This window comes from Podarcis pityusensis (genome assembly GCF_964106645.2).
Source record: "Podarcis pityusensis genome assembly, chromosome: 4".
NCBI classification, from domain to species: Eukaryota; Metazoa; Chordata; class Lepidosauria; order Squamata; family Lacertidae; genus Podarcis; species Podarcis pityusensis.
Window position 1 is genome coordinate 5407709 of NC_138027.1, and position 23503 is coordinate 5431211.

The 23503-nt window shown below is 46.8% G+C and overlaps 1 protein-coding gene across 5 annotated transcripts in view; it reads left to right on the top strand.

Moving 5' to 3' along the window:
* The window catches only part of PDE2A (phosphodiesterase 2A), a 374629-nt gene that overhangs the window by 264929 nt on the left and 86197 nt on the right, over positions 1-23503 (top strand). The gene's annotated exons all lie outside the window — the stretch shown is intronic.

Below are 23503 nucleotides of genomic sequence, written 5' to 3' on the forward strand. Positions count from 1 at the left end.
GTGAGGCTGTGCTTTGATCCAGCAACTCCTTGGGGATTACTCAGGTCCCGGAGTTCAGCTGGCCAGTTCAAAGCAAAGCACTGCTGCGTGGCTGCTCAGGTCTTTCCTGAGCTAATGTGTGCCACACAGGGGCGAAACTGCTCACGTTGTCTTGCAAAGCAATGAAGTACCAAAAGAAGATGCAGTTCAGCGAGCCCCACCTGTTCCTAAAACCCACACATGGCAGCTTGCCATGGTTCCGAGGGCAACCCATGCTTATTATTATTATTATTATTATCCCACTGTCTGGGCTCCCTCCTCCTCTTCTCCTTGTCTGCTTCATCCCCTGAGTTTGGCTGTAGCAGCCATGCTTGACAAGGTACAACCCGGGTTTCCAGGATGATGTAGTGGTTAAGAGCGATAGACTCATAATCTGGTGAACCGGGTTTGCTTCCCCGCTCCTCCACCTGCAGCTGCTGGGTGACCTTGGGCTAGTCACACTTCTCTGAAGTCTCTCAGCCCCACTCACCTCACAGAGTGTTTGTTGTGGGGGAGGAAGGGAAAGCAGACTGTGAGACGCTTTGAGGTAATAATAATAATAATAATAATAATAATTTATACCCTACCCATCTGGCTGGGTTTCCCCAGCCACTCTGGGCAGCTTCCAACAAAACACTAAAATACAATAACCTATGAAACATTAAAAGCTTCCCTAAACAGGGCTGCCTTCAGATGTCTTCTAAAAGTCTGGTAGTTGTTGTTCTCTTTGACACCTGGTGGGAGGGCGTTCCACAGGGTGGGTGCCACTACCGAGAAGGCCCTCTGCCTGGTTCCCTGTAACTTGGCTTCTCGCAGCGAGGGAACCACCAGAAGGCCCTTGGAGCCGGACCTCAGTGTCCGGGCAGAACGATGGGGGTGGAGACGCTCCTTCAGGTATTCTAGACCGAGGCCCCCACCCACCCCTGTAGAAGTTTATTCCCCACCTGTTCCTGGACTAGATCTTTCCTGGGAAGGGGCCATTTCGTGGTCCTCCTCAGGTGCCAAAATGTCTTGGGCCAGCCCTGCTCTAAATGCAGATGGATGGACTGCATGATAGATGGGGAGACAGACCTGCTGTAGGACTGTTTCCTGCATCTTCTGAATGCCAGACATAAAAGCAAAGGTCACCTTGGAAACGTCCCGAAGTGATGGCGTGTGTATGTGCTTGTACCACTTTAAATCCATCCCCGTCGTTCTCTGCCTCGTGGGCATGTTGCTTTGATGTGCTGTTAGCCATTTCAGAACATGAAATCATTCTTTCTGACATTTGCTAATCGCCCGCGCGCTCCCTCCCTCTTTCCCCGATAGCGCAGCGCTCAACAATGCCAAATCCCTGCTGCGTCTCCAAACTATTGTGTTCCTAATCTCCTGGCATTACAACATTAATGCCGCAGGATAATAATAACACCTTGCACAGGCCTCCCTCCCCCTCAGAGAGTCTATTAGCGCTTAATCTCAGCTATGAGCTCCTCCAGAAGGAGCTGCGGCTGTACCGGCGCTGCTCCCTTAGAAAGATAAGAGGAGCCTGCCGGATCAGGCCCATGGGAGTCCATTGAGTCCAGCATCCTGCTCTCACAGTGGCCGGCCAGATACGTGTTGGAAATCAGCAGGCAGGATTCGAACACAAGAGCCCTCTCCCCTCCTGAGGTTTCCAGCAACTTATTCAGGAGCTTTGCTGCCTCCAACTTTGGCGGCAGAGCAGAGCCATTGTGACTAGTAGCCATCAATAGTAAATTGCCTCCTTCGGAAAGGAGTTCCACAGTTGAACTGCACACGTCAAGTGCAAGTAGATAAATAGGTACCGCTCCGGCGGGAAGGTAAACGGCATTTCCGTGTGCTGCTCTGGTTTTGCCAGAAGCGGCTTAATCATGCCGGCCACATGACCCGGAAGCTGTACACCGGCTCCCTCGGCCATTAAAGCGAGATGAGCACCGCAACCCCAGAGTCGGCCACGACTGGACCTAATGGTCAGGGGTCCCTTTACCTTTTTTACATGAAGGAAGACAAACCTAGACAGCATCTTAAAATGCAGAGACATCACCTTGCTAACAAAGGTCCGTATAGTTAAAGCTCTGATTTTCCCAGTAGTGATGTATGGAAGTGAGAGCTGGACCATAAAGAAGGCTGATCGCCGAAGAATGGATGCTTTTGAATTATGGTGCTGGAGGAGACTCTTGAGAGTCCCAGGGACTGCAAGAAGATCAAACCGATCCATTCTGAAGGAAATCAGCCCTGAGTGCTCACTGAAAGGACAGATTGTGAAGCTGAGGCTCCAAGACTTTGGCCACCTCACGAGAAGAGAAGACTCCCTGGAAAAGACCCTGATGTTGGGAAAGATGGAGGGCACAAGGAGAAGGGGACGACAGAGGACGAGATGGTTGGACAGTGTTCTCGAAGCTACCAAAATAAATTTGACCAAACTGTAGGAGGCAGTGGAAGACAGGAGGGCCTGGCGTGCTCTGGTCCAGGGGGTCACGAAGAGTCGGACATGATGAAATGACAACACTATGAAGGAAGACTTCCTTTTAGCTGGCCTAAAACTTCATATATATATATATATATATATATATATATATATATTCATTTTTCTTTTTCATTCATTACATACATCTCAAATTCTTAACATTTACTATATATTCCTCCCTCCCTCCCTCCCCTCCAGGTCTTCTCCCAATTTGTGCTTCTGTTTTGTTTCTATTTTCACCCACTTTGCTAACTCTCAACAGAAAAAGTTATTAATAACATTACATCAAACCTAAAAACATAAAAATAAAATTAAATACACCATCCTATTTCACTATCTTCTAAACATTTTCTGATGCTAATAATGTGGATGTTTATTTAAATCCTACCATCAAGTCTATTGACTTTCTTTGTTTCTGCAAATATAATATGAATGGTTCCCAATCTTTTTCAAAGTCTCTGTTGTCTTTTTCTCTTAGTCTTTCTGTCATTTTTGCCAGTTTATCAACTTCTCTTGCCATTGTTCTTTAGTTGGTATTTCTCCAGTCTTCCAATATTGTGCAATCAACATTCTCGCTGCTGTAAAACTTCAACAACCAGCTTCATTTGAGGTATTAAGAGAGGGGGGGGGGGGAATCTCTATCCACTTTTACCATGCAATGCATGATTTTTAAAAACTGATCTCATGCCAGATGTCAAAGAGAACAACAACTACCAGACTTTTAGATGCCATCTGAAGGCAGCCCTGTTTAGGGAAGCTTTTAATGTTTGATGCATTACTGTATTTTAATATTTTGTTGGAAGCCGCCCAGAGTGGCTGGGGAAACCCACATTCTACTCATATAAAAACATGCTGATTCCCAGACCGTCCATGGGCCAGATTTAGAAGGCGATTGGGCTGCATCTGGCCACCGGGCCTTAGGTTGCCTACCTATGGCCTACTCCATGGTGGCCCCTGAGCTGTGGAACGGCCTCCCCAAAGAGATGCTTCTGGCCCCTTCTTGGTACAGATTTCAGCAACTGTTGAAGATGCACCTGCTCAGCCTCGCTTTTGACGCTTGAGGTGTGTATTTTTAGCACCCACCTTATTCTCATTAATTTAAGCTGTTTCAAAATAGACATTTGGTGCTTCTGTGGTGGGTGGGGTCGTTGAGAATATAACCGTTGCAAATAAGTGGGAAAACTAAAATATTTGGGGATTGGGGAAGAAAGAGCTCCAGAAGAAACACACAGACACATATTGCCATAAAAAAACCCCCAAAATAACGAAGTGAGCAAACCGCATTAATGCTTCGAGTGCAGAAAAAGTGTCCGAGAGAAGACAGAGCTTGCTTCTCAGAGAATAAATGATCCTTGCTTTTCTCCAGCGGGCAAGGAGATGGTGACCAAACGGAAACCAAGGGGCTAAAGTTTGTTCAGAAATATTTATTTCAAATAAAATCAGCAGGAGTTGAGGGGGGTGTAGTTTAGACTCTTTTCAGAATATTGTGTAATATCGTGCTGAATGTGTTTCCATTGTTGTATGTGTTTCCTGAGACTTTGGAGTGATGGGTAGGTAATAAGTTGTAATATTAATAATATTATTATTATTATTATTAATAATAAATGTTCTCTCTGTCCCCGATTCTCACACATGCATAGAGAGGGAGAGAAATAAATGAGGACGTTTTCATTCTCCCCTTAGCTGTTTCCACGCAGTGCAATTATTGCCGAGCGCCTGTTAGCAAGGGAGCCTTGTGTCAGTGCGCATGTTAATTAAATTCTTTTCAAAAAGCCAAGATCAGAATGACTATTCTTTGTAAAACAGAAATCCACGCTTTGCAGCTTTGAGAGAGACTCGTTTGCTGCATTGGGGTGGGAGTGAAATCCCCTTGCCTTGTTGCTGGAAAAGATAATTGCAGGGACTGTTCTTGTGTTAGAGAGCCACAGAGGCACTTTCAAGGCTGCAGGGGGTCCTGATCCTGCAAGTTCTTCTTAGATCCTTCGGATTCTTATATTGACCTACCTTACAGGGTTGTTGTAAGCTCTGCAGCTAGACAACGCCCGTGCAAAGTCCCCAGAACACTCGCAAGCGCCAGACAAGTGTAAAGTAGGAAGTTTTTCAACCCACCAATTATTGGGCAACCTCCCTCAAATCCCCCCTCCCCCTCCAGACGGCAGACGTCGCTTTCACGCTCTGACTCACTTCCTGGCAACTGGGTGCCAAAATAATTAATGATAACGAATGTGTTATTGGGTCCGTGCCAGCTAATTATTGCAGATCTTTCAGCCTGCCCTTGCCCAATTAAATACATTTAATTAACGCCGTTTGCAAAACTTGTACACACTGTAGCACCCTTTTGGAGGAAGCTGTGAAAAAGTTTGTCTTCAAGATGAGAGCTGTGTCTTTTGCAAAAACAAAGGCACCTCCTCTGTGGGAAACGGTGCTTTGTGGTTTACATCCGCGGTGGAAAGCCATCCATAGGGAGATCACCTTGTGTTCCTGTCTGCAGCTGGTGGTTGTGGAGGTCCTTGAGAGAGAGCCTGTCCCATATAGACCACTGGGTGTTAAATTTGTACAGTGGTACCTCAGGTTAAAAACTTAACTCGTTCCGGAGGTCTGTTCTTAACCTGAAACTGTTCTTAACCTGAGGTACCACTTTAGCTAATGGGGCCTCCCATTGCTGCCGCATGATTTCTGTTCTCATCCTGAAGCAAAGTTCTTAACCCGAGGTAATATTTCCGGGTTAGCAGAGTCTGTAACCTGAAGCGTCTGTAACCTGAAGCATCTGCAACCCGAGGTACCACTGTACACTGAAGCAGGAGGGGGGAAAGGGAAGAAGTTGTTGAGCAGATAGTGTACATTTTTTACACACAGTTGATCTTAGGTGTGATCCCTGACAACATCTCCAATTAAGAAGGGGTCATCAGATAGCAGTTGATAGCAGTGCCCTGTCCTGGTTCTCTGCCCAAGAGATCTTGGAGACTTGCTGGCAGTCAGGGCAGGCCATGGGTGGGCTTGAAGGACCTACTCTGCTGTTTTACTAAAACCACTGGTGCCTCCTGAAGGCTCCTTCATCAAGTCTCTCTTTGCTCTGCCCTCTTCATCCCTCTATGTGTCCTGGGAATCCAAGGGGGGAGGGAGTCTGGTCAAAGAACCATAGAGTTGGAAGGGACCACAAGGGTCAGCTAGTCCAACCCCCTGCAGTGATGCAGGAATCTCAGCTAAAGCATCCATGGCAGATGGCCACCCAACTTCTGCTTAAAAGCCTCCAAGGAAGGAGAGTTGACAACCTTCTGAGGGAGACAGTTCCATTGTCAAACAGCTCTTACTGCATGGGTAGGCAACATAAGGACCAGGGGCCAGATCCGGCCTAATAGCCTTCTCAATCCGGCCCGCGGACGGTCCAGGAATCAGCGTGTTTTTACATGAGTAGAATGTGTCCTTTTATTCAAAATGCATCTCTGGGTTATTTGTGGGGCATGGGAATTCGTTCATTTTTCCCCTCCAAAATATAGTCTGGCCCCCCACAAGGTCTGAGGGACAATGGACCAGCCCCCTGCTGAAAAAGTCGTAGAATCATAGAATCATAGAGTTGGAAGAGACCACAAGGGCCATCGAGTCCAACCCCCTGCCAAGCTGACCCCTGTCTTACTGCCATAAAGTTCTTCCTGATATTTAGTGGGAATCCCCTTTCTTGTAACTTGAAGCTGTTGGTTCAAGTCCTACCTTCAACAGTAGGAGAAAACAAGCTTTTCCCCTCTTCGCAGCAGGCAGGGGAGAGTCTTAAGCAGTCGGCCTCATCTCTGTCTCCTGGTCCCTCTGCTCCTGCTGCCGAGTCTGAACTGCTCTCTGCCCCAGCCTCTTCCTGCTCACCTAAGCCTGTTGCTCTGACACCTTCTTCTTCCAGTCTGCCCCCTCTTCTCCCTCCGACCACTCATCGTCGCCCCCACCACCAATCCCCTGGCTCTGAGCCTTCTTCCCACCCCTCCCAAGGGCCCCCAGCCTGAGACAATGCCTTCCGCTTGCTTCATGGGTGGGCCAGCTCTGTTTGGAAACAATGCAAAAATGTGCCAAACATCTTTGATCAAGAGGCAATCATTCCTAGCACATCGAACACTTCCTGCATCTGAGCTTAATCAGTTAATTGCACTCATTGGTTGATTTAAGCTCGTGACCCGAATAATGAAGAGGCCTTGGGTTGCAGTTTGATGAGAGAAGCATTGGGTTGTTGCTAGTCCTGTAGTTCTGCCTCCATCACGCCTCTCCAGCCCGAGGCTGGAGCCACCAGGTATAAGGACCTGGACGGTTAAGTCCAATCAAAGGCGACTATGGGGTTGTGGCGCTCATCTTGCTTTCAGGCCAAGGGAGCCGGCGTTTGTCCACAGGCAGCTTACCGGGTCATGTGGCCAGCAGGACTAAACCGCTAATGGAGCAGCGGGACACCGTGATGGAAGCCAGAGCACACAGAAACACCGTGTACCTTCCCACTGCAGTGATACCTATTTATCTACTTGCACTGGTGTGCTAGGTTGGCAGAAGCAGGAACAGAGCAGCGGGAGCTCACTCCATTGTGGGGATTTGAACCGCCGACCTTCCAATCAGCAAGCCCAAAAGCCTCAGTGGTTTAGACCACAGCACCACCCACATCCGTTAGCCACCAGGTACACAGGAATGGCATGAATCTTTTTTTATATATATAAGATATTTATTAAGATTTTCAAAATATTACAAAATAAAAATAGAAAAAAGAAAAATACAAAATAAAATTAGTTAAAAACAACTCAATCTTTCCATTACTTATTTTTCATTAGCTTGTTTCCCGGACCTCCTCACGCCTCCCTTTTTTGTATTCCAGTTCAATTTGTTGGTTCAGCAAATCCTTCCCCTCTTTGTTTATCCTAATCTTTAATCTTAAAGTATTGTAACATTAAATTTTTACCTGTTAGTAATCCATTTTTCATATTCCCTTATAATATTTCAGCTAAAAACCATTTAATTTCTATCCAACATCATTCTAACATTCATTAATTTTACAATATTTCTGTAAATAGTCTTTAAATTTCTTCCAATCTTCTTCCACCGACTCTTCTCCCTGATCTCGGATTCTGCCAGTCATTTCCGCCAGTTCCATATAGTCTATCACCTTCGTCTGCCATTCTTCCAGAGTGGGTAGATCTTGTGTCTTCCAATACTTTGCAATGAGTATTCTTGCTGCTGTTGTGGCGTACATAAAAAAAGTTCTATCCTTCTTTGGCACCAGTTGGCCGACTATGCCCAGGAGAAAGGCCTCTGGTTTCTTCAAGAAGGTATATTTAAATACTTTTTTCAATTCATTGTAGATCATCTCCCAGAAAGCCTTAATCCTTGGGCATGTCCACCAAAGGTGGAAGAATGTACCTTCAGTTTCTTTACATTTCCAACATTTGTTATCGGGCAAATGGTAGATTTTTGCAAGCTTGACTGGAGTCATGTACCACCTGTATACCATTTTCATAATATTCTCTCTTAAGGCATTACATGCCGTAAACTTCATACCTGTGGTCCATAACTGTTCCCAGTCAGCCATCATTATGTTATGTCCAACATCTTGTGCCCATTTAATCATAGCAGATTTCACCGTTTCATCCTGAGTATTCCATTTCAACAGCAAGTTATACATCCTTGATAAAGTCTTAGTTTTGGGTTCTAACAGTTCTGTTTCTAATTTTGATTTTTCCACCTGGAAGCCAATTTTCTTGTCCAAATTATATGCCTCCATTATCTGATAATAATGAAGCCAATCTCGCACTTTGTTTTTTAGTTTCTCAAAACTCTGCAGTTTCAATCTGTCTCCCTCTTGTTCCAGAATTTCCCAATATTTCGGCCATTTGGCCTCCATATTGAGCTTTTTCAATGCTTTCGCTTCCATCGGTGACAACCACCTTGGGGTTTTATTTTCCAATAAATCCTTATATCTTATCCAGACATTAAACAATGCTTTCCTGACAATATGATTCTTAAATGCTTTATGTGCTTTGATCTTATCATACCACAGATATGCATGCCATCCAAATACATTATTAAAACCTTCTAAATCCAAAATGTCTGTGTTTTCAAGAAGCAGCCATTCTTTCAACCAGCAAAAAGTTGCTGATTCATAGTAAAGTTTAAGGTCTGGCAGGGCAAATCCACCTCTTTCCTTTGCATCTGTTAGTATTTTAAATTTTATTCTAGGCTTCTTGCCCTGCCAGACAAATCTAGAAATATCTCTCTGCCACTTCTTGAAACAGTCCATTTTGTCCACAATTTGCAATGTTTGAAACAAAAACAACATTCTAGGCAATACATTCATTTTTATTGCAGCAATATGACCCAACAGTGAAAGCTTCAAATTTGACCAAATTTCTAAATCTTTTTTCACTTCGGCCTAAATCTTTTTTCACTTCACTTCCATCTGCCATAACACTCTCATAGAAGTCCAAGGTCAGTCCCACGGCTGGAATTTGTTTTGAAATGGAAAATTCTCCTAGCCCAGTTGTTATTGTAGGAATGGCATGAATCAGTGGTCTCCTTTCCATCCTTTGGGTTAGCATCTGTGCTCAGCAGGCATTACACACGGAGCATCTGTTTGCCAGAAACCAATGCGCAAAGCTCTCAGCACAGGTCCTGATCAGCTGTCCAAAAGGGGGGGAAGCAGGCAGGTTAGCTGGCCTGCCTATGGAACAAATGTTGCTCCACACAATGGCTCAATAAGCAACACCTGTCACTCCATACAGGCTTGATGCCAACAGGAAAACCTGCCTGGTACTGCCAAGTGGGTTACCGCATGTGGAACAGCAACAAAGGGCTGGCTTGCGCTTATCACATGATGGCTGTCGCAACTCCTCATGTGACAACCACAGCATCCAGTGGTGGCATTTTAAGTGACAATGAGCCGCAGCGGACCGGACACTCATCACTTGTTTGCCACCTCAGTGGAACATGTTGTGTTTGAGGACGTAAAGGCAAAGAGTCAAGTGTTCATCTGTGGGACATTGCAACTTCTCTAAACTAAAATCCCGTGGCTTTTCCTTTTCGGGGGTGCTTCGCCTTGATAATTTTGTTTGCCCTTTTGTGACCTTCCCCCAGCATTATGACCAGTGCTGGATTTACGTATAAGCTAAACAAGCTATAGCTTAGGACCCCACTCTCTTGGGGGCCCCAAATAAATTAAAGGAAAGGAAAACTGGATGTACATTTCCAAAATATAAGATAAAAAACAAATAAAAGAAAACCTACATACAGTGTCACATAGGGACGTGAGTGACGCTGTGGGTTAAACCACAGAGCCTTGGGCTTGCCGATCAGAAGGGTGGCGGTTCGAATCCCCGCGACGGGGTGAGCTCCCGTTGCTCGGTCCCTGCTCCTGCCAACCCAGCAGTTCAAAAGCACGTCAAAGTGCAAGTAGATAAATAGGTACCGCTCCAGCGGGAAAGTAAAAGGTGTTTACGTGCGCTGCTCTGGTTTGCCAGAAGCGGCTTAGTCATGCTGGCCACATGACCCGGAAGCTGTACGCCGGCTCCCTCAGCCAGTAAATCGAGATGAGCGCCGCAACCTTAGAGTTGGTCATGACTGAACCTAATGGTCAGGGGTCCCTTTACCTTTACCTTACAGTGTCAAATGGCTTTAAATACCTATTAGGTCCATAAATTACCATAGAGCATATATTCAACACAAAAAGCAGCAACAGTTTGTTGCTGACAAAGGACAGCTGGACATAGAAAGGGCCCCATTACCTTCAGGAGCTGAGGGCCTCATCAAACCTAAATCCGGCCCTGGCTATAATGGAGTCCTTTCTGAGAGGAGGAGGTCAGGACAGGACACAATATGCCAAACGCAGTCGCGCCGTAGAATGGTGTAATCTACAGATTTGTATAACGACATTTTCCGCCTGTGGAATCATTTGGGTGGGAAATGACTGGTCTGGGCTGCTGTTGCATTTTCCTTCCTCACATGTCACACGGTAGAACAGCAGATTATAAATGGGGCTTCCATTCCTCAACTGGACAGGCAGAGCTTAGCTTTAATTAACCCTGCCTCCGTGCAGAAGGAGAGATTAACAGCTTCCCGAAGCCTCTTCCAAGCCCTCTCATTTCATCAAGGCGGCAAAACAATGACCGGTTCTTTGAAGCTGGTCAACTGAAGTGTCCGCCCAACATGCTCCCCTCCGGTGTGCATTGCGCAGATTGCAGAACCCGTCATCAGACAGACTCCGAAAGGCGTCTGGGAGGGGAGAAGGTAGAAGAAAGCACCGATGGAGAAGGGAAGGAACTGGGAAGGGAAGGAACTGGTTTCAAATCATAGAACTATAGAATTGCAGAGTTGGAACGGACCCCCAGGGTCATTGAGTCCAACCCCATGCAATGCAGGAATCTCCGGTGCCAAGATTTTGGTGACCTCTGTAATAAACGGAAATCTGCCCTTATTCCCTTATGGGGGACACAAGAGCCCTTAGAGAGTCCTTTGCAGGTTCTCCATCGGTCGGAGAAAATAGCAGAGGCCAACCAGAGAATACTGAGAAGCAAAGCAGCTCATAAGCCTGATCTTTATGGAACTGTTGCAACAGGGTTCCCCCTTCACACACAGGAGGAGGAGGAAGACTCAGAAACAGGTGTGCCCACCCTTACAAGACATTTTAAATTGCCCACCCTGGAGTCCAAGACCACCCCCAGAAACATCATACCTACATCACAGAAAGGGGTGGTCTACAACAGAAATCTGAATGCGTTGTTTACCTCCTGTCTGGCAGGTTACCTGTTAATGCTTACTTGATTGGATAGGCTGGGGAGCCTGGCCAGTCTTTTGTAATGATAAATACTTCGTTCCTGAGCGAGGTCACAGGTTCACCCTATTCATACACAGACATACCCTTAATACAGGATTTGTGAAGGAAAAGACAATGGGGAGGCTATTCCATTTTCCTTGACCTTGCAGAGAAATCATTTGGTGAGTTTGGGAGTCAAAAATGGTTTCAGGGCTGTTTTCCTGTGCTGCTTCAGACATGTGGTTTATATATTGATGTACGTGTTTGCTTGGAACATTTATTTTATATATATATAAGACCTTAATTTTTTTATTTCACCTCCAAAGGAGGAATTTCCCTCTCCTTTCCCCCCGCCCCACAGCATATGTGGGACTATGAATGAGGGATGGGTTGAAGGGAGTGGCCCACAAGGGGGAGGTCTGTACAGATGTAAAGAGAGGCAGTGCAGTGCAGTGGTTTGAGTGTTGGACCAGGAACTTGGGGACCAGGGTTCAAATCCCCCACTTGGCCATGGTGATCTCACTGGGTGACCTTGGGCCACTCACATGAGGATAAAATGGAGAGGAGGAAGAGAAGGAGGAGAACTATGCCTTGCTCTCTTGAGCTCCTCAGAGGGAAGGTGAGATGTAAATGGAATAAATAAATGTTGGAGACCCTCTACCCTGGTCAGCAATAGTGGAGAGTCCAGTGCACAGTTGAAACAGACCCCAAGCATCATCCAACCCTTCATTGCAGGAACCTCAGCTAAACCATCCATGGCAGATGGCCACCCAACCTCTGTAAGAATAATGGAGACCACAGGAGGTTGGATGCAGGTGAGCTGCGCAGAAGCATGCTGGCAAGTATGCGCCAAGCAAGCTGCCGGCTAGCTCTGCCGAGGCTCCTTTTATTAGCAGAAGTCAGCAATTGGGAACAGTAGTGAAACCAGCCTGAACTTAACGTATTTCCATCTAAGCACATTTCCAGCATTAGCAAATACACGTGTCAGCAGGTGTTTCCTTCAGATATTCCCCCCGATACTTGATTACGTCTGCGTTCCCGGTCATGTTCCAGCCAAGCGTTATGTCTAGCAAACAAATTGTGAGAGAGGAGGAACAAGAAGAAGAGTTTGGATTTGATATCCCGCTTTATCACTACCCAAAGGAGTCTCAAAGCGGCTCACATTCTCCTCTCCCTTCCTCCCCCACAACAAACACTCTGTGAGGTGAGTGGGGCTGAGAGACTTCAGAGAAGTGTGACTAGCCCAAGGTCACCCAGCAGCTGCAGGTGGAGGAGTGGGGAAGCGAACCTGGTTCACCAGATTACGAGACTACCGCTCTTAACCACTACACCACGCTGGCTCAAAAGGTCAGGGGGGAAACCCTGTTTTCTAGCCAAGAAGGCAAAATGTCAGGGAAAGCAGGTGCAACACTCCTTGCCATACTGTTGCATGTCTGGTGCGAGGTTTGCCTTCGCAAAGCGGAGCGTTACCTCCACAAACCTCTGCTTAAAAACCTCCAAGGAAGAAGAGCCCACAACCTCCCCAGGGAGTTCATTCCACTGCTGAACAGCTTTTACTGTCAGAAAGTTCTTCCTGTTTAGTTGGGACCTCCTTTCCTGTAAGTTGAAGCCCTTGTGTCACAGTCCGGTCTACGGGTGATCGAAGTCCCAATGAGGACATCGGGACGGGGTTAAGATGGCGGGGTGGGAGCAGGAACCAGAGTCCAGAAGCCAGGGGTCTGAAGGTCAGGAAGTAGGGAGTCATGAAGTCAAGGGTCCAAGGGTCGAGAAGCAGGGAGTCAGGAAGCCGAGGTCCGAGGATCAGGAAGTAAGAAGCCAAACGCAGCAAGGCAGGAAACGTGTTGCTGTGGCAAAGAGCCAAAGGGAAATGCTGACCTTATATCCCTTCCCAGCTCTTGCCACCAGGTTACCAAGCGGCCTCACCTGTGCGGCCGCGCCTTGCTTCTTCAGAACAAACTTAGGAAGGCCCCAGTCCTGCGAAGCCCTACTGGTCACAGGGCTTGGCTCCTGCACGCACTCCTGACACCTTGCTTCAAGTCCTCTATTCTTGAGAAGCAAAAAAAACAAGCTCGCTCCACCTTCCATGTGACAGCCCTTGAGATATTTGGAGATGGCTATCACCTCTCAGTCTTTTCCTCTCCAGATGAAACATACCCGACTCCTTCAACTCTCTCTCATAAGCCTCATAAGGCTCAGTTTCCACCATGGCCACCCTCCTCTGTATACCTTCACACCAACAAGCCACACAGATCCCAGCTTACCTGAGGGAGACCGTTCCACAGTCAAACAACTCTTGCTGTCAGAAAGTTTTTCCTGGTCCATACAGCTCAGTATTGTCTACACAGACTGGCAGCAGCTCTTCAGGGTTTCAGGCAAGGAGTCTCTCCTCCCAGCCTTTCCAGGAGATGCCAGCAAGACTTGAACCCAGGGCCTTTTGCTTGCAAGGGAGATCCTCTGCCGCTGAGCTACAGTGCTTTTTAATCCTGCCACCCAATGGCAAAACATCACACAGCTGTGTTTCCTGGGTCGGATGGGAGTTGTAGTCCAAAAGGGCTGTGTTGGCCAGGGGTGATGGGAGTTGTAGTCCAAAACAGCTGGAGGGCACCAGGTTGGGGAAGAATGGCCTTCGCTCTTTTTCTCCCTGAGGTGCACAAAGATCTTTCTGTTCCACTGAGCCTTAGGAGCGTATTCTGCTGCCAGCGATGCTTCTTTTGAAACAGTTTTATCAAAGATGTTTAATTTGTAATAGTTTCCCCCTCCAATTTAATGCCATTTTGCAAACTTCCTTGAGAACATCTGTCAAGAGTCAGTCTATAAATACTGCGAGCACAAGAGTAAATAAGGGGAAAACACCGACAAAGACTACTGGAAAGGGAGGCAGAGTATCTCTTCCCTTCTCAGATCTTTTAAGCTAATCTTTTGGAGAACAAGGTAAAAAACAACAACAATTAAATCTGAAACCACTCAATTGTTGGCTCACAAAACGCACTGCACAGGAGTATTCTTGTGGCCTCTTGCCACAATAAGTCAAAAAGCACTGGTGGTGCCACAAACATCCTCTCTCCACTCCAGGGAAGTTCAGAGGTCCTTAGCAAAGGCCACACTCATCTAGAGAGAACATATTGCACCAATCCTGGCCCAACTGCACTGGCTGCCAATTAGTCTCCAGCCCCAATTCAAAGTGCTGGTTTTGAGCTATAAAGCCTTAAACGGCTCAGGATGGCAAGACCTCAAGGGCCGCTTCTTCCCATATGAACAGACTCAGACAATTCCAAAATTGCCCTCTGGTCCTGCTGCAACCCACTCCTAGCTCATCATAGAAGAGTTGGAAGGGAACCCAGTGGTCATCTAGTCCACACAGCCCAGCCCACCCTGTAATGCAGAAATCATGGCTCAATAATCTCTGACAGGTGGCCATCCAACCTCAGTTTTAAAAGGTAAAGGTAAAGGTACCCCTGACCGTTAGGTCCAGTCGCGGACGACTCTGGGGTTGCGCGCTCATCTCGCTCTATAGGCCGAGGGAGCCGGCATTTGCCCGCAGACAGTTTTTCCAGGTCATGTGGCCAGCAGGACTAAGCCGCTTCTGGCGAACCAGAGCAGCGCAAGGATGCAGGTGGGATGCAGGTGACGCTATGGTCTAAACCACAGAGCCTACGGCTTGCCGATCAGAAGGTCGGAAGTTCGAATCCCTGCGACTTGTTTGGTCCCAGCTCCTGCCAACCTAGCGGTTCGAAAGCACACCAAAGTGCAAGTAGATAAATAGGTACCGCTCCGGCGGGAAGGTAAACGGCGCTTCCGTGCGCTGCTCTGGTTTGCCAGAAGCGGCTTAGTCATGCTGGCCACACGACCCGGAAAAACTGTCTGTGGACAAACACCGGCTCCCTTGGCCTATAGAGCGAGCTGTTGCACTGTCAACGAACTCTTGCCGCCAGAAAGTTTATCCTATACTTTAGCTAGAATCGCCTTTCTTATCATTTGACTCCATCGGTTCAGATCTTCCGCCCTGGAGCAGCAGAACTTGCACCACCTTCCACTTTGCAGCCCTTTTGATATTAGAAGATGACGCAGGTGTGCCCACTGACTGCGAAGGACTAGCCCTAAGCAGTGGGGACTCCCGCTTCAATTGCAAAGGCAGCAACCTGTTTCAGCATCCGCCTGTGCGCATCCCCCCAAATTGCCAGTCTCCCACCTGCTTAACATCTTCCCCAGGTTGTCCCCGTCGGTGCCAACTGGGACTCTGGCATTGCGCCACTCGGTTATCGTCTCCTCCTTCGGGAGGAGGCAGAGCGCCTCTTCTGTAATGAGCTTCATTGAGCGTGAAATTGAGCGGAAGTCCTTGTCAGCTCCCAAATAAATCAATGGCTCAGATAAATATAGGCAAGAGATGCAGCCGCGTTCCTCAGAAAGATGTAGTGCCGTCGCCGTCATTTAAGCACGCTGCCCTGGAGGTTGTTAGACGATGACAGCGGCAATTGATAAAGCACTTCAGGGAGGTTTAGAGTATTTTCTTGCAGTCCTAACAACAGCCCTGTAAGGTAGGTCACTATTATTAATCCCCATGGGGTGTGGGGGGGATGAGAATGTCAGAAGAGAATGTCAGAAGAGTCTGCTGGATCAGGCTGATGGAGAGTACAGCTAGTGTGGCCAGAAGCCACAGAAAGCCCTCTTCTCCTCCATCAATTTGTTTAATCCTCTTTTAAAGGCTCCCAGGTTGGTGGCTATCATGGCCTCCTGTGGCAGGGAGTTCCATAGTCTATGCACAAAGAAGTCGTTCCTTTTATGTGTCCTGAATCTTCTAACATTCAGCTTCTTCTTTTTTATGGTTTATTAATGGTTTATATTTTGTTTTGGTTTTTTTATTTACATTTCACTTATTTGTTAACATTCTTATATTATACTGGTAAACGTTGTCATATTACATTACAGGACTTACTATAATATAATTTCCAACATGTATACAAAAATTATATAATTTTTTTATATACCTAGAAAGAAAATGAAACAAAAAGAAAAAAGAAAGAAGAGAAAAAACAAAAACAATTCCCCCCCCCAATCATATACATACCAACACACTAGACTTCCTGTCTTTCCTGTTGTATATTCCTTTTTCACAAATGAATGTACTCTTATTATTGTATATTTCTTTACGTATTATCTAATACATTCCTATATCAATATGTGCTCTTAGTCTTATTTCTCAGCTCAGTCTCACTCCAACGTCAATCAAATGCTAGCATAGATAGCGAACCTTTACTGTATTTTTGAACATAAGTTTTATATCTATCCCACTTTTCCATCTAACATTCAGCTTCATTGGATGACCACGAGAGATGGATAAAAGCATTTCTCTGTCTACTTTCTTGTGTCATAAACTTCTATCCTGTCCCAGGCACAGCAGACTTTCTTCATAGAAAGACTTTCTCCATCTCTTTGATCATTTGGGCGCCCTGAACCTTTCTCAACACTACAATATCCGGTGACCGGCGCAATATTCCCAGTGTGGTTGTACCACGAGAGAGCGTGAGGTTGCTTGGAGCCACTGGTGCCTTCGGGGGAACTTCAGGGTGACATGGTCCCCTTTGACATGGGTGCTTCCATCCTTAAACCTCCTTCCCCCTGTGTCCATCCTTTTTTGATGTTGAAGAATCATTGAAGAATCATTGAAGTGTCGAAGCTCTTGTTGTGAACACATCATGGCTCATATGCTTGGCATTCTACTGGAAAAGAAAAAGGGGAGGGGGGGGGAATCAGATCCCTGCCCCAAGGAGCTTACAGTCTAATGCAAGGCACAAGGGCACTGAATCTGACCAAATGCAGCGACATGTATATCTGGCTTTGTTGTAGGTGGGATAAGGGCTCCCAGGACCAAGTCCTTGTGGAAAAGATGAAATTTGCATGGGCCATTTGGAGAGAGGGAGAAAGGGATATTCTTCATTAAACATATTCAATGCTTCCCCCAGCCCCAGTGTAACCCAAAACAACTTACAGCAATAAATAAACAATATACGTTTAAAACCATCACAAAGCAAAGCATTGCAAAATCTAAAAGGCAGCCCTGTTTTTAAAAAGCAGGATTAAAACAACCCAACTGTTCTGCGTGCCCACAGCCCTGGGTGATCCGCTAAATTAGATCCCAGAATAATGTTACAAAAGTTTAGTGCCTCCCCTCTATCTGCTGAGCGGTGGCAAGAGTCCAGGGGGTTCCAGGCACTCACCCAGGGTCTGTGTCCTTTGGAGAATTGAGACACAGCGGAGACTGTCTTGGCTTTAAGAAATGTGGCTTAGTCCCCTATTTACACCTTCAGTTTGCACGGAAGGAGCCTTGATTTTACAGCATGGTCCTTCCAAAAGAGGCTTGTGCAGTCCTGGGGCCCAAGGCATCTCTTCCAGCCAGCCAGCCTTCAGCCAGCCTGCCCAAGATGGAGCCCAGTCTTTCCTCTTCCTTCCTCTTCCAGCACACCTTGCTAAGAACTGTCTTTTCCTGTCACCTCACACCCAGTTACCCTGGCTACCTTCCAAACCTCCAGTCTCTGTTCACACCTCAGGGCAAGTGGGGAGGACAGTTCTCCGCATTGCCAATGGTCCTCAATGGCCCTCTCTTCTTTCTTTCTTTCTTTCTTTCTTTCTTTCTTTCTTTCTTTCTTAATATAAATGTTATTGAGTACAAATTAGAAAAAAATACAAATATACAAAAAAAGAAAATACAAAAGAAAGAGAAAATGCATGTAACCAAGGAAAAAATTAGAAAACATTTTGCCTCTTTTCATATTTACAGTTATTTATACCTCTATAAAATACTATTCACAATAAAGAGGAGAAATGAAAGATAAATTATAAGAGAAAAAGAACAAAGAGAAAATAAAGAAGTAGGAGAAAAAGATCGAAAGTGAAAATGTTAAAAGTAGATAAGTATTCACTATACACAGCCATTTCCAACCAATATTTATATTCAATTATGTAATTTCATCTTGTCCTTGTCATCAAGTCCCTCTCTTGTTTCTTAATGGCTGTATCTTGGCCAGGTCATTTTGCGTAGGCTAACCCAGGAATTCCTTCAACCTGTATTTCTCCCTTCACGCCCCAAATAATCAAAATCCTACTATTTATTAATTTCTAGGGCTTAGCCCCCATCCCACCCCCCAGAAATCTAAAACAAAAAGATCAAAACTGGTTCCCAGAGTGCAGCATGGCTCACTTGCTAGAGAAATTTGGAGAGATCTTCTTTTTAATAACACATTTCTTCTCTGTTGCTCGGCCTGGGCTATCCAGCAGGTGTTGAAGAATCCTTTTAGCCTTATTTAGCTTTTTCCCTTTCGTTGCAATACTTCAGTTGCAAGACAGTGAAAAGAAAGGCTCTCGTGGCATTTGCCAATCGATACATGAAACATTTAAAAAATCGTGGGGGGAAACCATCTGAAACAAACCGCAGTTGTTTTTAAGGCATACGCTGCAAAGTTCATCTATCAAAGTAAAGGCCTTTCAGAAAAGGGACATTTGTGCTATTATTTTCACTGACACAAATCACAAATCCCAGAGATACTGCTTTGCACTCTGGTGATGCTCCAGGAACAGTCAATGTCTGTGTGTCACACACAAACTGCAAGAAGAATGTTGTCCCTACTCTCAAAGGACCTGGGTTCCTGCTTAGGCCATTTATTAGTTTAAAAAGACAGCTGTGCTGCTTTTTGAAGATTGCAACATGGTGTGAGATCCATAAAATTCACCAAGGTGCTTAATACGATAAGATTACCTGGAGTCCTGTGTCCAGTTCTGGGTGCCACAATTTAAGAAGGATGCTGACAAGCTGGAAGGTGTGCAGAGAAGGGCGACCAAGAAGATCAGGGGTCTGGAAAAACCAAGCCTGATGAGGAACGGTTGAAGGAGCTGGGTATGTTTAGCCTGGGAAAGAGGATATATGATACAGTAGCAAGCTTGCTTTCTCCTGCTCTGGAGGGTAGGACTCGAACCCATGGCTTTAAGGAGATTCGGACTAAGCATTTGGAAGAACTTTCTGAGGGTAAGAGCTGTCCAACAGTGGAACAGTCTCCCTTGGAAGGTGGTGGACTCTCCTTCATTGAAGGTTTTAAAGCAGAGGCTGGCTGGCCATCTGTCAGGGATTTTCTATCTGTGATTCCTGCATTGCAGGGGGGTTGGACTAGATGCCCCTTGGAGGTCCCTCCTGATTCTACAATTCTAGGACGGCATGAGGTGGTAGCAGTAACTGCATTTTTAAAAAAAATTCTTCTGGAATGTTTTACTTGTTGTCATAAACCGCTTTGTAGGCATGTTTGCCTGAAAAGTGTTATACAGATAGGATAATAATAATACAGTGGTACCTCTGGTTACGTACTTAATTCGTTCCGGAGGTCCGTTCTTAACCTGAAACTGTTCATAACCTGAAGCACCACTTTAGCTAATGGGGCCTCCTGCTGCCGCCGCACCACCGCTGCATGATTTTTGTTCTCATCCTGAAGCAAAGTTCTTAACCTGAGGTACTATTTCTGGGTTAGCGGAGTCTGTAACCTGAAGCGTATGTAACCTGATGCGTATGTAACCCGAGGTACCACTGTAATAATAATAATAATAATAATAATAATAATAATAATAATAATAATAATAATTTATTATTTATACCCCGCCCATCTGGCTGGGTTTCCCCAGCGACTCTGGGCAGCTTCCAACCGAATATTAAAAACAATACAGCGTCAGACATTAACAACTGCCCTAAACAGGGCTGCCTTCAGTTGTCTTTTAAAAGTAAAATAGTTGTTTATTGCCTTGACATCTGCTGGGAGGGCGTTCCACAGGGCAGGTGCCACTACCAAGAAGGCCTTCTGCCTGGTTCCCTGTAACCTCCCTTCTCGCAGGGAGGGAACCACTAGAAGGCCCTCGGAGCTGGACCTCAGTGTTCGGGCAGAACGATGGAGGTGGAGATGCTCCTTCAGGTATACTGGACCGAGGCCGTTTAGGGCTTTCAAGGTCAGCACCAACACCTTAAATTGTGATCGGAAACATACTGGGAGCCAATGTAGGTCTTTCAAGACCAGTGTTATATGGTCTCAGCAGCCACTCCCAGTCACCAGTCTAGATGCCACATTCTGGATTAGTTGTAGTTTCTGGGTCACCTTCAAAGGTAGCCCCACATAGAGAGCATTGCAGTAGTCCAAGCGGGAGACAACTAGAGCTTGCACCACTCTGGCAAGACAGTCTGTGGGCAGGGAGGGTCTCATCCTGCGTACCAGTTGGAGCTGATAAGGTCCGTATAGTTAAAGCTCTGGTTTTCCCAGTAGTGTTGTATGGAAGTGAGAGCTGGACTATAAAGAAGGCTGATCACCCAAGAATTGATGCTGGAGGAGATTCTTGAGAGTCCCATGGACTGCAAGAGGATCAAACCTATCCATTCTGAAGCAAATCAGCCCTGAGTGCTAACTGGAAGGACAGATCCTGAAGCTGAGGCTCCAAGACTTTGGCCACCTCATGAGAAGAGAAGACTCCCTGGAAAAGACCCTGATGTTGAGAAAGATGAAGGGCACAAGGAGAAGGGGACGGCAGAGGACGAGATGGTGGGACAGTGTTCTCGAAACTACCAGCATGAGTTTGACCAAACTGCAGGAGGCAGTGGAAGACAGGAGTGCCTGGCGTGCTCTGGTCCATGGGGTCATGAAGAGTCGGACACGACTAAATGACTAAACAACAGCAATGCATGTTTGCCTGAAAAGTGTGATACAGATAGGATAAATAAATAAATAGATGATGTTTATTTCTGCTCAGTCCCATGGGGCTTATGCCGGTTGGGCTGGGAGAGAGCCCTGCCTGAAATCCCAGAGAGCTGCTGCCAGTCCGTGTAGACAGTATTAAGCTAGATGGACCAAGGTCCTGATGGTCCAATCCTGAGCAATCTCCACCTCCTCTACCCCCGGCGTGGCAGCATCATGTCCGCTGCCTCCTTCCCACCCAGCCTCCAACGCTCGGCTTTGCTGCTCCCCTGCCGCAAAGTGCCCGTCTCCGTGGCCAAATTAAGCAGAGCTTCATTACAGACGTTACTATTACGGGTGGAGAGCGAGCAATTTGCAGGCACTGCTCTGCCTGGAGAGAGACTGCTGAACCCTTCATTTGTCTGCAAGGGGTGATTTAGACAAATCAGGGCCTCGAAGATCGGGAACAGCTGAGGCGGAACAAAACAGAGGGCATGTTTCTGTGGCACCAGGACGTCAAATCACTCAGCGGCGACTGCATTATTTCCGATATTAGCTAAAGATAATGGCTCCGCGTCCCACACGACTGGCATGAATTGCGCTTACTGACTTCAGCATGCCTCTCTGCCTCGTTGTCTGCGGCAGGCCTGGAGTTCTGGGGTTGGGGACCCCATCTACCCACAGCTATGGTGCAGCGATGTGCATCACCTATGGGCATACACAAGGGATGCGGGTGGCGCTGTGGTCTAAACCACTGAGCCTCTTGGGCTTGCCGATTGGAAGGTCGGCGGTTTGAATCCCCGCGTCGGGGTGAGCTCCCATTGCTCAGTCCCAGCTAATGTCAACCTAGCAGTTTGAAAGCACACCAGTGCAAGTAGATAAACAGGTACCGCTGTGGTGAGAAGGTACTGTAAATGGCGTTTCCATGAGCTCTGGCTTCCATCACGGTGTCCCGTTGCGCCAGAAGTGGTTTAGTCCTGCTGCCCACCTGACCCAGAAAGCTGTCTGCAGAAAAACGCCGGCTCCCTCGGCCTGAAAACAAGATGACCGCCACAACCCCATAGTCGCCTTTGACTGGACTTAACTGTCCAGGGGTAACAGTAACAATCTTCTTTTAAAGGCATCTAAGTTGGTGGCGCTGTGGGTTAAACCACAGGGCCTTGGGCTTGCCAATCGGAAGGTCGGCGCTTTGAATCCCTGCAATGGGGTGAGCCCCCGTTGCTCGGTCCCAGCTCCTACCAACCTAGCGGTTCAGAAACATGCCAGTGCAAGTAGATAAATAGGTACCATTGTGGCGGGAAGAACTTCCTGACAGTAAGAGCTATTTCAAAGTGGAACAGGTTGTGGACTCCACTTCTTTGGAGGTTTTTAAGCAGAGGTTGCCATGGGTACTTTAGCTGAGATCCTTGCATTGCAGGGGGTTGGACTAGATGGTCCCATGGGGTTCCATTCAATTTTAAAATTCTTCGATTTTATGTCACAGAGATGGCATTGCTTCTGGGGTGCCCAGCATCTTCTGGCCACACCCTGGACCAGGCATAGGCAAACTCAGCCCTTCAGATGTTTTTGGGACTACAATTCCCATCATCCCTGACCTCTGGTCCTGTTAGCTAGAGATCATGGGAGTTGTAGTCCCAAAACATCTGGAGGGCCAAGTTTGCCTATGCTTGCCCTGGACCATTAGGATTTTAGAATTGTGCAATTGGAAGGGACCTCTGTTTAGGGAAGTTTTTAATGTTTGAAGTTTTATTCTGTTTTTAGTGTTCCATTGGGAGCCGCCCAGAGTGGCTGGCAAAACCCAGCCAGATGTGCGGGGTATAAATATTCTTATTCTTATTACCTCAAGTGTTATCCAGTTCAACCCCCGGCAATTCCCAAATTTGTTTTGGGGAAAATGATTTTCATCTGCAGTGGAAAACAATGCAATCGAATAAGAAGAGAGGGAGGTAGAACAGCCAGTCTGCCAAGAGAACAGCCACACCAACCCATTCAGCTAAGCCCCCCTGAAGAGGATTTAATTGTGAGGCTCCTCAGTGGTGAAGACATTGGGAGACAATTAGCAGCAAAATAGTATTAATCTGTTCCAGGAGGTTGCAAGACGTTGGCTATCTGGGGCATGGGGTGGGGTGGAGGCACGCAGGAAGTTGGGTTTTTATTCCGGAAAGCTGTGCCAACAGTGCCTGGGTACTGTGGCCTGTCGCCTGCCCTCCGCAGTCCCCCTCTTCTCTCGGCGCTAATGGCCTGGCGTCTCCTGGGCGCCTTTGCCAGCCTCCCTGACACACTTAATAGGCTCGAGCGGATGTCCAAATCAGAGTTAATTGGAGCCAGAAGCAGCGCTGTTTCATCTTGGGAAAAGCAGCCAGCTCAGGCTCCAACTTCATGTGGATCTAGGATTCTGACAAGCACTGCAAATCCTCCATTGGGTGCTGTGTGACGACAGCCTTATGTTTTTATTTATATAGGAAGATAGGGCTCTTCTGATGTTCTGGTGCCAAGCTGTACTGGGCTTTATTCACGCAAACCAGCACCATGAACTTAGCCCAGGAGCTAATTGATAGTCGC